Source organism: Panthera tigris, chromosome C1 (assembly GCF_018350195.1).
Source record: "Panthera tigris isolate Pti1 chromosome C1, P.tigris_Pti1_mat1.1, whole genome shotgun sequence".
Classification (NCBI taxonomy): Eukaryota; Metazoa; Chordata; class Mammalia; order Carnivora; family Felidae; genus Panthera; species Panthera tigris.
Window position 1 is genome coordinate 62,587,180 of NC_056667.1, and position 13,804 is coordinate 62,600,983.

General features: G+C 37.1%; 1 protein-coding gene and 1 pseudogene across 10 annotated transcripts in view; one reads left to right on the forward strand and one right to left on the reverse strand.

Moving 5' to 3' along the window:
* The window catches only part of SLC44A5 (solute carrier family 44 member 5), a 368,679-nt gene that overhangs the window by 295,806 nt on the left and 59,069 nt on the right, over positions 1 to 13,804 (reverse strand). The window contains exon 1 of one of the 10 annotated variants that reach the window (XM_042997598.1): positions 8,729 to 8,747. The exons of the other annotated variants lie outside the window; for them this stretch is intronic. The gene's annotated coding sequence lies outside the window, so the exon portion shown is untranslated. Of the gene's footprint in view, positions 1 to 8,728; positions 8,748 to 13,804 lie in introns of those variants that run through there. 10 annotated transcript variants of the gene reach the window in all.
* On the forward strand, positions 387 to 5,740 carry LOC102969831 (annotated as a pseudogene).

The following is a 13,804-nucleotide window of genomic DNA, read 5'->3' on the forward strand; positions in this document are numbered from 1 at the left end:
CTGAGAGTCTTTTGCCTTGCAAGGACCAGCTCTTCGCATTCCCCTTCTATTGATTCCCTCAGTTCCTGTGATTTATTTCAGTTCCCTTCCTGTCCAACCTCAGGTGCTACCACCTTCACTATCTACTCCACCTTTTATGGTCCTTGTTTCCCCAAGCATAATGGGAATAGAGCATAAACCAATCAGGCACCCACATTCTTTGAATCCTGCCTTTAACGTACAATTACACTTGGTCTTAGCCAAAAGGCCAGAAGCGATGGCTTGAACGTACAATTTAAAAAAGAACAATCGCTCTCTCTTTGGAAAATTTTATCTCTGAGAATCCTATGGACTCAATGTTTGAGTCCTCTCCAAATTGATATGTTGAAACCCTAATCCCCAAAGTGATGGTATTTGGAGATACAGCCTTCAAGAGGTAATTCGGTCATGAGAGTGAAGGCCTCATGATGGGATTAGTGTGTGTGTGTGTGTGTCTGCCTGCCTATCTGCCTCTCTCATTCACTCTCTCTCTCTCTCTCTCTCTCTCTCTCTCTCACACACACACACACATACACACACACACACACACACACAACTATAAGGCAACTGTCCACAAGAAACCAAGAAACAGGCTTCTGGCAAATCTTGGACTTTCTAGCCTCCAGAATGGTGAGGACTAAATGTTGTTGTTTAAGCCACCCAGTCTATGATATTTTTGTTATAGCAGCCCAAAGGAACTAAGACAAAGAATTTCCAGAGTGAGCAATTCCCATTCCTCCAACTCTCTACTTCACACAGCAACAAGCACATTCTCCCTCCCTTCGCCACCCTGCCAAAGTTTAATAGGTTGGAAATTCTTATGCTAGGATGTCTATACTTCTTATTCTTGATGTTTTCCTTTATTTTACCTGGTAAGGGACAGGTGTGTCATACTATAACACATAGAAAGCCAAGGAAGCATTAAAAATGGCCTACTTTGGGTGACTTGGGAACAAAATACACACAAAAGTAACATACTTTTTAAAAAAGGATTTCTAAAGGCCTTGGACATCTCCAATCCTAAAAGTAAGCATATCTGGTCCTATATGAGAATTCCAATTTTCAATTTCTTTGCCACCTATTGACTGGTAACATTTCCAAAGAACAATTTTACTTCTTTCATTTTTAGTTGATTTCTCTGTTTAGCAAGACTGTGCTTTAATTCATTTAATTTTATTTTTTTAAATCAATGTCTACAAGACCCTCTCAGTCAATGAGTCACCCTTGCTGTCCATTAGCCACCTTTCTGGGTTGTTCACTGACCTTTTTGTCCTATGTAGTATTGCTGTAATATTGTAGCACTTTTCGGTAGCTTTATATGAAATTTTTTTGTCATTTTCCACCTTTGGTTTTTCTGTCATTTTTAAACTCTGAACTTCACTCTGTAATTTCTCAGCTTCTATTTTGAACTTGACATTTATTATGTGCTTTTGTGTCCTTAATTACTTTTTGCACTTTGGGGTTGATCCATGTTGGTCTTTTCTAATTCTACTATATTGATTGCTCTACAGCAAGCCTTCTCTCCTCTAAGAACACTGATTGTCTCTAAACTATTTTCTTTCTTTCCAGTGCTGAGAACCAGTGAATTTTTTTCTACTTGTCCTTTCCAGGAAATCTCAGGCTATCCATAGCTGTGGCAACCAGAATCTATTTACTTATACTTCTTCATAATTGCTTCTTTTTATCATTAACTCTGTACTCAGGTTTGAAAAAGAAATCGCAATGACAAAAGGTGGAAGATACATATGTGTCAAGACCAGAAAAGACATTTTCAGGAGGATATTCAGGAAGCAGCAAAGACATAATAATTGACAAAAATACAAGAAAGAGGAAATAAGAACGGTTCCTTAAAGAATTATAAAATGGGAAATACAAAGTTAAAAATGACAAACACTTCAATCTTATAAAAGTTAAGAATAAATAACTTTAGTGTGCCAGATACAATGGCACCAGCTACTAAGAATACCATCATTTGTCAAATACAGGCTACCATCTTCTCAAATATAAACTTCTGCAATAGTCTCCCCATTGGTCTCATTCTCTCAAGTATTATCTCCCTCCAGTTTATTCTCCAGAATGCCACCAAAGTCATTGTCTTAAAATGCATATCAAATCATTTCTCTGTTGGAAAGCCTTTCAATGGCTCTGTATTCCATCCAGAATAAAGCTCAAATGTTTACAAAACCCTGTATGTCAGGACTTGGTTTATTTTTCCCAAGATTTATATGCTCCAAAAAAAACATTCTTTACAATCTTCCTCTGAGCTTTTGTATATACTTTTTACCCCTGCCCAGAATGTTCCTTCCTGCCCAACTCCTTTTGGTCCATCTGATGCCTATTCATCCTTCATGTAGATGCCTTTTCTTTTCTGACTCCTTAACTAAAAGCTAAGTACCCCTTTCTGTATACTACCATGGTTCCCTATCTTCTCCTATCATGGCATATTACAGTGTTATAGTATTTTGTTTACTCGTTTGCATTACACTCTAGTCAGCAAGCTATGTGATAGCAATGGTAACATTTATCTTTTTCTTGCCCCAACATTCTAGGACCCAGCACAGAACATGACCCCTAATGATGCTTGATAAATACTTTCTTGGATGGATATTGTACAAATATTTAGGTGATAGGATCGTCTAGTAACCCAAAGCTTAACTTGAACCCCAATTTCCAATTCTTGTTGAAAATCTTTCTGGAATAAATATTGCCGACCCTTGGTATATATTTTAAATAAGGATCATTGGTAAGTTACCTTTGGTATGTGGGGCAATTGCTGCTTCTATTATCTCTTTCTTACCATAGAGAGCAAAATAGAACCTCTCAGGTCGAGCAGGGGCCTGTGTCAAGCAATGCCGAAAGGAGTCAAAGGTACCGTAGCTACAAGATGTCACCAAGACCAGCATCAGCTGACACCCCAGAACTGATAATAAGCAGAAGCAGACAAGGTCTGCAGGGGCCCAAGACCGATTAAACCCCTTTAAAAAGGGGAGGATTTTTGCAGCAAACTGTCAGACTCTACAGACGCGACCCTCTATGTCTGACCACTTAAAAAAGGCAGCTGCTGCAGAAGGCTTTGCCCGATTGATCTCTGAACAGACCTGAGATCCTTCACTGCTTGAACATAATGAGCATTAAGTGCCAAGAGCTGACCCAGACCAGACAGAGGCCTTATCTCAACTGCACGCCCACAGACTGACTTTGCCTTTGGTTCATTAACTCCAACACCCTTCTGTTACCTTTGTTGTGTGGTTTGTCTTATGTTCTGCTCTGTGTGCTGTGTAAGAAGCCAAGTTTAATCACATGGTGAAATGTCATTGAGTTTGGAATCCTGAACCTGCTTTATAATTGTGATTAGCTTTGCTTTATGATTGAATAAAGCTGACATTGTGGAAAGAGACAATTCATGTGTGTGCCTTCGTCACATGCTCATGACACCTACCAACCATTAGGGCTTTTGGTTGGGACCCATGCTGTCCAAAATTCAGCAGCTGGTGTTCTCATAGCACCCATCTAGCCCTCTTCACCTGTTCACTCCACTGAAGAGGCAGAGTAGCCTCATAAATGGCATCTCACAGCATTCTTAGCCTGACAATAGGACAGATCAAACATCTTAGCACTCTTTCCAAAGACTGCCAATCTCTATATATTCTGTAATGCCTCAGTCTAGTTTTCTGCCTTAGTAAATCTACTAAAATAAGAACAATTAAATTTCTTTGGGATAACTTAGTAGCTTATAAGATCTTGGATCACCGTTCTAATTATAGTGTTCTGGGAACTGTAGATTTTAGAGAGGGAGAAAAGTGGGTTGAAACTACACCAACACCTTCTAGAAGTTTCTGAAATCAAAGACCATTTAATTCAATATATCCTGTTTGATGTTTTAAAAATTTCATTCCCTTCTCCTCAGAATTTATTCTGAAAGTACAGGAAATTCTGTCAAGTAAGGGTTCAATAAAGAGATACTGAGTTGAATCAGATTTAAAACATTTTCATACCCAAAATTTAATTTACCCATTAAAATAATATCAAACTTTTAAGAGAAAAATTCCTAAGAAAAATTACATGAATTACATATATGTCATAAATAGAAATAATAGTACTCCCTTGATTTTGCAGGAAATGACAAATTTTAATGCCAGGAAAAGGGAATAAAAAGTAAAGTTTAAGGTAGGCTCTCCTCCCCTCTCTGGTGACCCCTGCTTTTGTATATGCTGACTGATCTGTGAAATGGTGGTGGTGGTTTGTGGTCGTTGGTCCCAGGGATTTAGCACCAACATTTGAAACCCCAAAGGGGAACTGCAACCATTATGAAGAAAACATAGACGGAACAAATGGACGCAGGGAAGTCAGAACTGGTACTCAGAATAAAGCAGCATTTTTTGATGAAAAAAAAACAAAACTGGCTACAACATGGTTCAGGAGAATAGGTAAAGGAAATTTGGTTGTCCTCCTCCATGTTGTGAAGGTTCACCTCCACCTAGAGGCTGTGAAGTTTTTGTAGGAAAAATACCTTAAGATATGTATGAAGATGAATAAGTTAGTTTCTGTATTTGAAAGAGCTGGGAAGATATATGAATTTTGACTTCTGATGGAATTAGTGGTGAAAATCGAGGTTATGCTTTTGTGACGTGTACTATAAAAGAAAAAGCCCATTAGCCATCAGAATTCTTAATAATTATGAGATTTGACGAGGTAAGTTTACTTGTGCATGTTTAAGCTTGGATAATTGCAGGTCATTTATTGGAGCTATTCCTAAGGAAACGAAGAAGAAATTTTGGACAAAATGAAGAAAGTTACAGAAGGAGTTGTAGATGTCATTGTTCACCCAAGTGCAACTGATGAAACCAAAAATCATGGTTTGCATTTGTTGAATATGAATCTCACAGAGCCACTGCTATGGCTGGGAGAAAACTAATTCCAGGTACACTGGAGCCATACCATTCAAGTAGATTGGGCTGATGAGGAAACGATACAGAGCTAAAGTTCTTTATGTAAGAAATTTAATGATCTTAACTACAGAGGAAACAAAGCAGAATTCAACAAATTCAAACCTGGTCCAGTTGAATATTCGAGTAAAGAAACTTAGAGATTAGGCTTCTGTTCACTTTTTCAACTGAGAAGATGCAGTGGCTGCTATGTCTGTTATGAATGGAAAACGCATTAATGGAGCAAGTATGGAGGTAACACTGGCAAAACCAGTAAATAAAGAATTGAGACAGCATATTAGTGGTCAGATTAGCCCTAATTCTGAAAACCTCATTGTGTTTGCTAACAAAGAAGACAGCCACCTGAAAACTCTATGCAAGCCACCAACTCTTCTAGCTAGTCTCAATAGTCAGCATAGCCCAAGCCCCCCTGAAATTGAAAGATGCACTTATCCATTTTTTCCTGGAACAAAGCTTACTCCAAGCGGTATGTATTCTTTAAAATCCAATCATTTCAATTCTGCAGTAATGCATTTGGATTATTACTGCAAGAAAAATAATTGGGCACCACCAGAATTTTTACTTATTTCTTATCTAAGTCAAGATGAGAAAGTATTCTTGTATATAAAATTGTTATTCCTGCTATTGCAAATGGATCCCAGAGTCATGTTATACCAGACAAACTGTACTACATTACAAGATGCAAAGGAACTGTCAGCCCAGTTTACATTACTTCATTTGGACAGGGAACACAAGATCTTCAGCCTGGACTATGCAAAAGAATTTGGAGAGAATAAAGAGACTACAATTTCTGTTGCAGCTCAGTATATAATCTTTCTCCTGTTAGTGCTACCCTCTCTTCTGGGACTTCTAGCATGCTTCCTTATACCTCAAGGCCTTATTCTTATCAAAGCTATCCCTTGCCACCAATAATATCACTTGCTAATGGCAGCCATATTGGACAGCAACTATATATCTCCAACTAGGCCTCATTCTTCTAAAGAAGATATTGTAAACTTGAGTATGGAAGTTTCTTTGTAAAGCTTGCAGATTAAAATACTGTTTTATTTCAGAATTGGGTTTGCACATTTGGTTTTCAAATGATAAATATATATTAATTTCAACATAGTAAACATCAATCGTAATTCAGAATAACCTACTGTTGTAGAATTTGTAAAAATGCTAAGTTTAAAAAGTTATTCAGTGGTTTCTCTGCATAAAAGTATGGCAAATTACTGTTCCATTTAAACTTTTGGGATTTGAAATACTTGTAATTCCTGAATGGGCAATAGAACCCAGCAGTTTATGTTAAATTTTGCATAATAATTTTTCTAAATAGCATTTCAAAATATTTAAGCACTTACAGACAATGGTTACACTAGATTTGATTACCAAGGATCACTATCTGTATTAGAGATTATGACAATTATATACCCAGAAGCATCTATTATGTAGAATGAAATGAAGGGCAAAAAGATTAAGATGCAAATTTTATGCAGTGATAAAGAAAAAGCAGTCAACCATTGTGGTCCTTGAAAATAACTATGTAAACATTTTAGTTAATTATTTGTTATAGAAATAAATTATAATTTTGCTGTCAATGTATTTCAGGTTTTTATAGTTATGTTTCTAATGTGGTTTTGATATTTACTGTATAATTATTTCAATAATAACTGTCATGGTTTTTTAATGTTGAAATCATGTGTTGTTTAATTTTTGTACTCGAATTCAAATTCTTTGACATTAAATATGTGATGCTTCTAAAAAAAGAAAAGTTAAGCTTTTGAGCATTTGAAAGGATATCCAAATCAAAAATACTTTTCATTGGTTTATTAACAGAAAAGAAAAAATTAAAAGTAATGTTGCTTACTGCCCAAACTAAGAGTATAATTAAGAAACCATCTTCATTCCACTTACTACTAAGAGTAGTGAGTATACTGCTACCAAAAAGAAAAAGGAAATGTGAAACTTCATGTGAAGGATACATAAAAGTAAAATAAAGTGCTATCTAAAATATAGGTAGTTTATTGGTGAGTGTGATTTAAAATCGAATGCTTTCTGAGTTAAAGAATGTGGGATAATCAACATGTCAGTGTTAAAATAGGCCATAAATTTTCAAAAGAGGCATCAATGGAAATAAACTGTGAAAAACCAATTTTGGACAGTCCTAATCTAAAACAACCTTAGTTCTCAAATGTATCTGTTCATTTGCTTCTTTTTATTTCTAACTATAAATTTGCTGACAGATGTTGTGGCTCATTATTGTCAATTAAATTTCTGTCTATCTTCTTTGTTTATCCAGTAATCACTCACAGTCATACCCTCTGATTTCATTCCTACCACAAATAAACTTCAGTGTGTTACCAGTGACCCCAGCATTTTCCAGTATGTTCTTCTCATTTCTATCAGACATCATAACTAGCAACTGACTCTTAAAAGTTTTTTCCAGACCAGCACTGACAGAAGCCACACCTATCCTATAACTCTATCCAATAGATTTCAGCCAAGGAAAGTGAATCAGAAATGAAGTCACATAAAAGGTTAGGCATTTGAACAGCTAAGTAATGGATATTAAATTTAGGAAATATAAGATAGTTTCCTGCCCAGGATCTTTCAGAATATCTTATGTCTGGAACGCTAATTATAGCAAAGGGACTATTACAACTTTACCAAGATGTGCTGCACAAAATAGTAACATGGAAAGATGCCCCCCAAACTGACTTCCATGATCAGTAAATGTAGAAGCAGCTGTACAATATAGCTTTTCTCTTGGACATTCAGAAAGTTCATTAGCATATTAAAAGATAAAAGAAGTCTGGCCATAAAGAAACTTGTTTAGCTTTGTTTAACTGGTATTTGTCAAATCTTTTTGACCACTGAACACCTATGAAGATCCTAGAGAAGTGGTATCCCAAATAGACTTAAGGAAAAGCTGACCTGCCCCGCCATTCATATGTGCTGCTTTTTCTTGACCACCCCTAGGGCTACCCCTTAGGACTCCCCAGGGGACCTGGGCATTAGTCATATGATGCCCTAGAACAGTGCTTCTTAAACTTGTATGTGTACACAGCTCTCTAGGGATTTTGTAAAAATGTAGATTCTGATTCAGTAGGTCTGCAGTAGGCCTGGAGAGTCTGCATTTTTTTTTTAATTTTTTTATGTTTATGTATTTTTGAGAGAGAGAGAGAGAAAGTGAGCAGAGGAGGGGCAGAGAGAGGGAGACACAGAATCTGAAGCAGGCTCCAGGCTCCAAGCTATCAGCAGAGAATACAATGTGAGGGGTGGGGGGTGGGATGGGGCTCGAATTCATGAATGTGAGATCAGGACCTGAGCGGAAGTCAGACACTTAACTGACTGAACCTCCCAGGCTCCCCTGGAGAGTCTGCATTTCTAACAAGGCTTCAGACAATGCTGATGCTGCTGTTCTCCATCACATTTTGAGTATCAAGTCTCTACAGGGCCACTGCAGTAGGAAAATCATCACATCTCTAATCTCTTCATCTTATCCTTCCTAATAATAAATCCTCCTAAAATATTGATCTTAGGGTCGTAAGTTCAAGCCCCATATGGGTATGGACATTTCTTAAAAATAAAATCTTTAAAATCAATCAATCAATCAGTCAGTCAGTCAATCATACATACATACATACATACTTTCAATATCTATCACTTTGCTGGCCAAAAACTTTCAGAGGTTCCCTATTCCCTTCTATGTTAGTGATTCAACAATAGATGTTTATTAAAACTTTACTGTGTGGCAAATAGATACACAGCTCCTGACTTACAGTTGAGAAGCAAGTAGGTGAGTAAGAAACAATATGCAGACTCTTGGTGGGAATGCAAACTGGTGCAGCCACTCTGGAAAACAGTATGGAGGTTCCTCAAAAAATTAAAAATAGAACTACCCTACAACCCAGCAATTGCCCTACTAGGCATTTATCCATGGGGTACAGGTGTGCTGTTTCAAAGGGACACATGCACCCCCATGTTTATAGCAGCACTATCAACAATAGCCAAAGTATGGAAAGAGCTCAAATTTCCATCGATGGATGAATGGATAAAGAAGATGTGGTATATATATACAATGGAGTATTACTTGGCAATCATAAAGAATGAAATCTTGCCAGTTTGCAATTACATGGATGGAATTAGAGGGTATTATGCTAAGCGAAATTAGTCAGAGAAAGACAAATATCATATGACTTCATTCATATTAGGACTTTAAGATACAGAACAGATGAACATAAGGGAAGAGAAGCAAAAATAATATAAAAACAGGAAGGGGGACAAAACATAAGAGACAAATTTGAAGAACAAACAGAGGGTTATTGGAGGGGTGTGGTAGGGGGGGCTAAATGGGTAATGGGCATTAAGAAATATACTCCTGAAATCACTGTTGCATTCTATGTTAACTAACTCGGATGTAAATTTAAAAAAATAAATTAAATTAAATGGTAAAAAAAAAGAAATTACAACTGAAAATAAGTTTCTCTTATTTTCTGATGGTTACCAGAGGGGAGGTAGGTGGTGGAGGATGGGTGAAATAGGTGATGGGGATTAAGGAAGGCACTTGTGATGAGCACTCGGTGATGGAAGTGTCGAATCACTGTATTGTGTACCTGAAACTAATATTATACTGTATGTTAATTAACTGGAATTTAAATAAAAAAATTTTAAAAAGATTTAAAAAAAAAAAGAAAAAAACAATGTGCAGAATGCTAAGAGCCCAAACAAGAAGGGAATAACTAATTTCTTGAGACCTCTGTTTCTTCATCTATAAAATGAAGGTTAAACTAGACTCGTGGTATTTCATCCTCCATGTACATTGCAATCACTCATATCATCCTAACACAGAGTCTCAGCCCAGACCAATGAAATGCTGGCTGTCAGTACCCCACATTCAATAGGGAATAGCAGCTCTTAAAATTTCCCCAGGTGCAGACAAGTTTGAGAACCAATGGACTAACCAATGCTTCCCAAAGTGTTGCCCGACTATCAGTATCACCTGGAAACTTATTAGAACGACAATTCTTGGGCGTCATTTCAGACCCAGTGAATCAGAAACTCTGGAAGCAGGGTAAAGAAACCCGGGTTTTAACCAGCTTTCTGGGTGATTTTGATACACTGTGAAAACCACTGGATTAGATAATCAGCAAATTTCTCTCTAGGTCTAAAATGGTATCATTCTTTGACCTCAAACAGCCTTTTCAAGGACTTTTGTTATCCATTCTTTATAGACTAATAGCATAAGCTCTGAAACTAGACTTCCCAGGTTTAAATCCCAACTCCTACACTTAATTTTAGTTCTCTGGGTTTTAGGTTCTCATCTATAAAATGAAGATAATGTAGTACCTTTTCCCACAGAGTTGCTATGAAAATTAATGATTTTGTATATGTAACTCACTTAGTAGAGTGCCTGAGAAGTGTTTCAAGTCATTACTCAATTGTCACTCTCACATTGAGTACTTCACAGCCACTCTGTCCAAAACTGCAACCCACTACTACAATTCCCTTTCCCCTCCTCTGGTTTATATTTCTCCTTTGCAATTATTACTCTGTAACACGTATCTCACTTGATGCTTTGTTTATTATCTGCCTTGTCCCACTAAGATGTAAACTCTATAAAATCAAGGATTTTCCCATTTTGCTAAGAGTTGTATCCCCAGTGTCTAGTGCAGGGTCTGGCACATTGGAAGTACTCAACTGGTGGGATGAATGGGTGAATAAATGTTAATATTATCAATATTAATATTATTAGCAATCCAAATTCTTCTTATTGAAACACAATAGCTTAAACTTCTTGTTTATTGTTCTAAATTGTGCTTATATCTTATTACATGCTTTATTAAAATTCTGTCTCATACCTAACAATGCCCTTTTATTAACTTCTGCTCAATACTTCTTCAATATTACCTGACAACTCTGATGGCTTCAGCCCTCTAACTCTCTGAATATCTACACAGTGTTACTGTCTATACTATTTAACACCTATTGATCTTAATTAATTATCAATGGAATGAGTAAGTTCTAAGAAATTTACTGAAAGAGGCTGCATCTGTCATGCAACAAGCATTCATGAAAAATTAGAGAGGAAAGGAATCATGGGAAAACTTACCATTAATTAGTTATGTAATCCTCAAATAACAAAAATGGTGCTCTACCTTTTACAAAGTACCTTTATATACATCAGCTAGTTTTGGCTAGGTGATCTCAAAGACTATGTCTCCTCGCTTTCAAATTTTCAAAATGTCTTCAAGTATGGGGAGACCATTTTTTGAAGTGAAAAGTTAAGAATAAATCATGAAAGTCAAAATTGAAGCAGATAATGACCCAAGAAGTTGTTAAGTTCAGGGATAGTAAATCAGATCAGTGGTTTTCTTGCCACCTACCCCCCCCCCCCATACTCCTGTCAGTCAGGTCTGGAAGAGGCCCACCATTATCTCCAATGCAGCCCTCTAGGCAGCCATTACCAACTGATCAGAGCTAACAGAGAAGGGGTTTGAGCTAACATTTGCCATCCTAACCTAGTCTAATCATCTTGGTGAAAGCAAACAAAACTGATGCTAAGAAATTTAAAGTGACTCATCTGGTCACATAGATGGTAGCAGATCAAGACCAGAACCAGCCTCCTGACTCCCCTCCAGGATTCTCCCCACTGCCTTTCCTCATTTATTTCTGAAATTCAGGATTTAAATTTCTATTCTAAAGCAATCAAAACACAGAAAGCAAACCTTTGGCAGAGAGTTTTCATATTAATGCTCATGAATATAACGTTGAAATCAAAAATGACAGTTTTGAGTCAAGTGATAGACAGAGTTGTTTAGTCTGTTATTTTTCAGTTGGGTTTATTTACCGAAGCCTAGAATGTGTCATGACTGGAAATAGACAAAACAGATTATTTTAATTCCACTGTCCTAGAAAAAGAAAAGGAAAATAGTTTTCATTAATAGGAACTGGGCTCAAATCCAGTCCCAAAATAACTTATACTACTGAATCAACTTTTTAAAGGTGACATTTCTCTCATTAATGGGCATGCACTATTATAAATATAGTTTAATCACTAAATTTAAATTACAAGAAAAACATATTTGAAGGAATATGAAAAAATAAGAGATAATGGAGAGAAATAGACATCTATTTTAATATAAATAATGGCCATTTCCTCATCATGGAAATTGTGCTCACATTTTAGAATTATAATTTTCCAGATCCTCTCCCTAAAGCAGTTTCCTAATATTGCAATCACCTTTGCAACTCAGTTGGAATGAAACTGACTTGTCAAATTTTACCCAGCCAATTGATAAGTCTGTCTTGATTAACTCTCATTTTTAGTTATACTGTAATTGAAGCTGCTTTTTTGGGAGAAACCATCATCTAACACAGTTAGAAATTGCCCCTGGCACTGTCTGCATTACCCAAGAAAACCAGGACAGCAAATGGCAGTTCTGTTACCTCACAGAGTTAATCCATTTTAGCAACTATGTTACTTAGTTGCAAGGTAACAGCTGTTGGCCCCATAGCTTATCCTTTCACCCTGAGAAAGTGAGCCCAGCTCTTATTTGAGGGTAGGATGAGGAAAGTAGCAAGTACACAGAATTTCTTCTCTTCAACATGGACCCTGCCACCATGCCAGAGGGGAAGGAGTGAATGCTTGAAACAGGTAGATGCAGTTCAGGGCCTATACTGCCCCTGCTCCACAAAAAAGGGCAGTCAGCTCCAGGGTTCTCCTGGGGTCTGGATATCCACAGGAACAATCCATGTGGGTCTCAGGAAAACCTAGCCACAAACTGATGCTTGCTAGGAGAGCCCTGGAAAACTGGAGTGATTTTCACCTCAACCCTCTTTGTCAGTTAAGATCACTGGTGGTCCATGATTTTGGTCAGAACAAGAATGAAACCAGGAGCTCTAGTCAGACCCCATCATGTTGGCCCAGGCATGGGACCTTTAGGCAAACAGGATAGTCAAGACAAATCATGACTTCTAGAAAGCAGAACAATAGTTCCCAAGGAATGTTTGTGAGATACTGGAACACTCTACCTTCTGGCTTAGGTATTCCAAAAATGCAGAGATCGCTTGCCCTGCAGCACGTTATTATTATTATTAGTTTTAGTTTTAGTTTTTATTTATTTATTTTTAAGAGAGACAGAGACAGTGTGAGTGGGGGAGGGACAGAGAGAGAGAGCGAATCCCAAGCAGCCTCCATGCTGCCAGAGCAGAGACCAATGCGGTGCTGGAACCCATGAAACTGTGAGATCATGACCTGAGTAGAAACCAAGAGTCGGACACACAACCAACTGAGCCACCGAGGTGCCCCTCCCTGCAGAACATTATTGAATCATTTTTTAAATCAACCCACTTTCTTATCTGGAAAAGGGACAAGTACCCTGCCTAACTTAGAAGAAATTACTTTAGCTGGCATCATAGACATCATTCACAATATGGAAGATCCTTTAAACACTACTATTTACATTTTTAAAACTCAAATTCCTTGAAAACTTGCTGTATGCTGGCTGATCCAACACAGTAAATAGAGAATAAATTTGAGTTGGAAAGACTTGCCTTGGAATTAGTTTTGTCATTCCTAGTTCTGTGACCATGAACAAGTTACTATCGTTGAGTCCTAGGTTTCTCTTTTATAAAATAATCATAATAAAATGCATTTCACAGTGTAGTTCTGAAGATGACATGAAAAGCATAGGAAGTGGCATAAACATGCCTGCCCCATGAGAAAAAATAAGTAAATTTCTTCCCCTATTTCCTTTTTTCTTACAAAAAAAAAATCCATGTTAAAATGCCTTTGGATGTCATATATGGCTTAAAAATTTAAATAACATGCCAATGTTTGGATAAGTCTATGAACT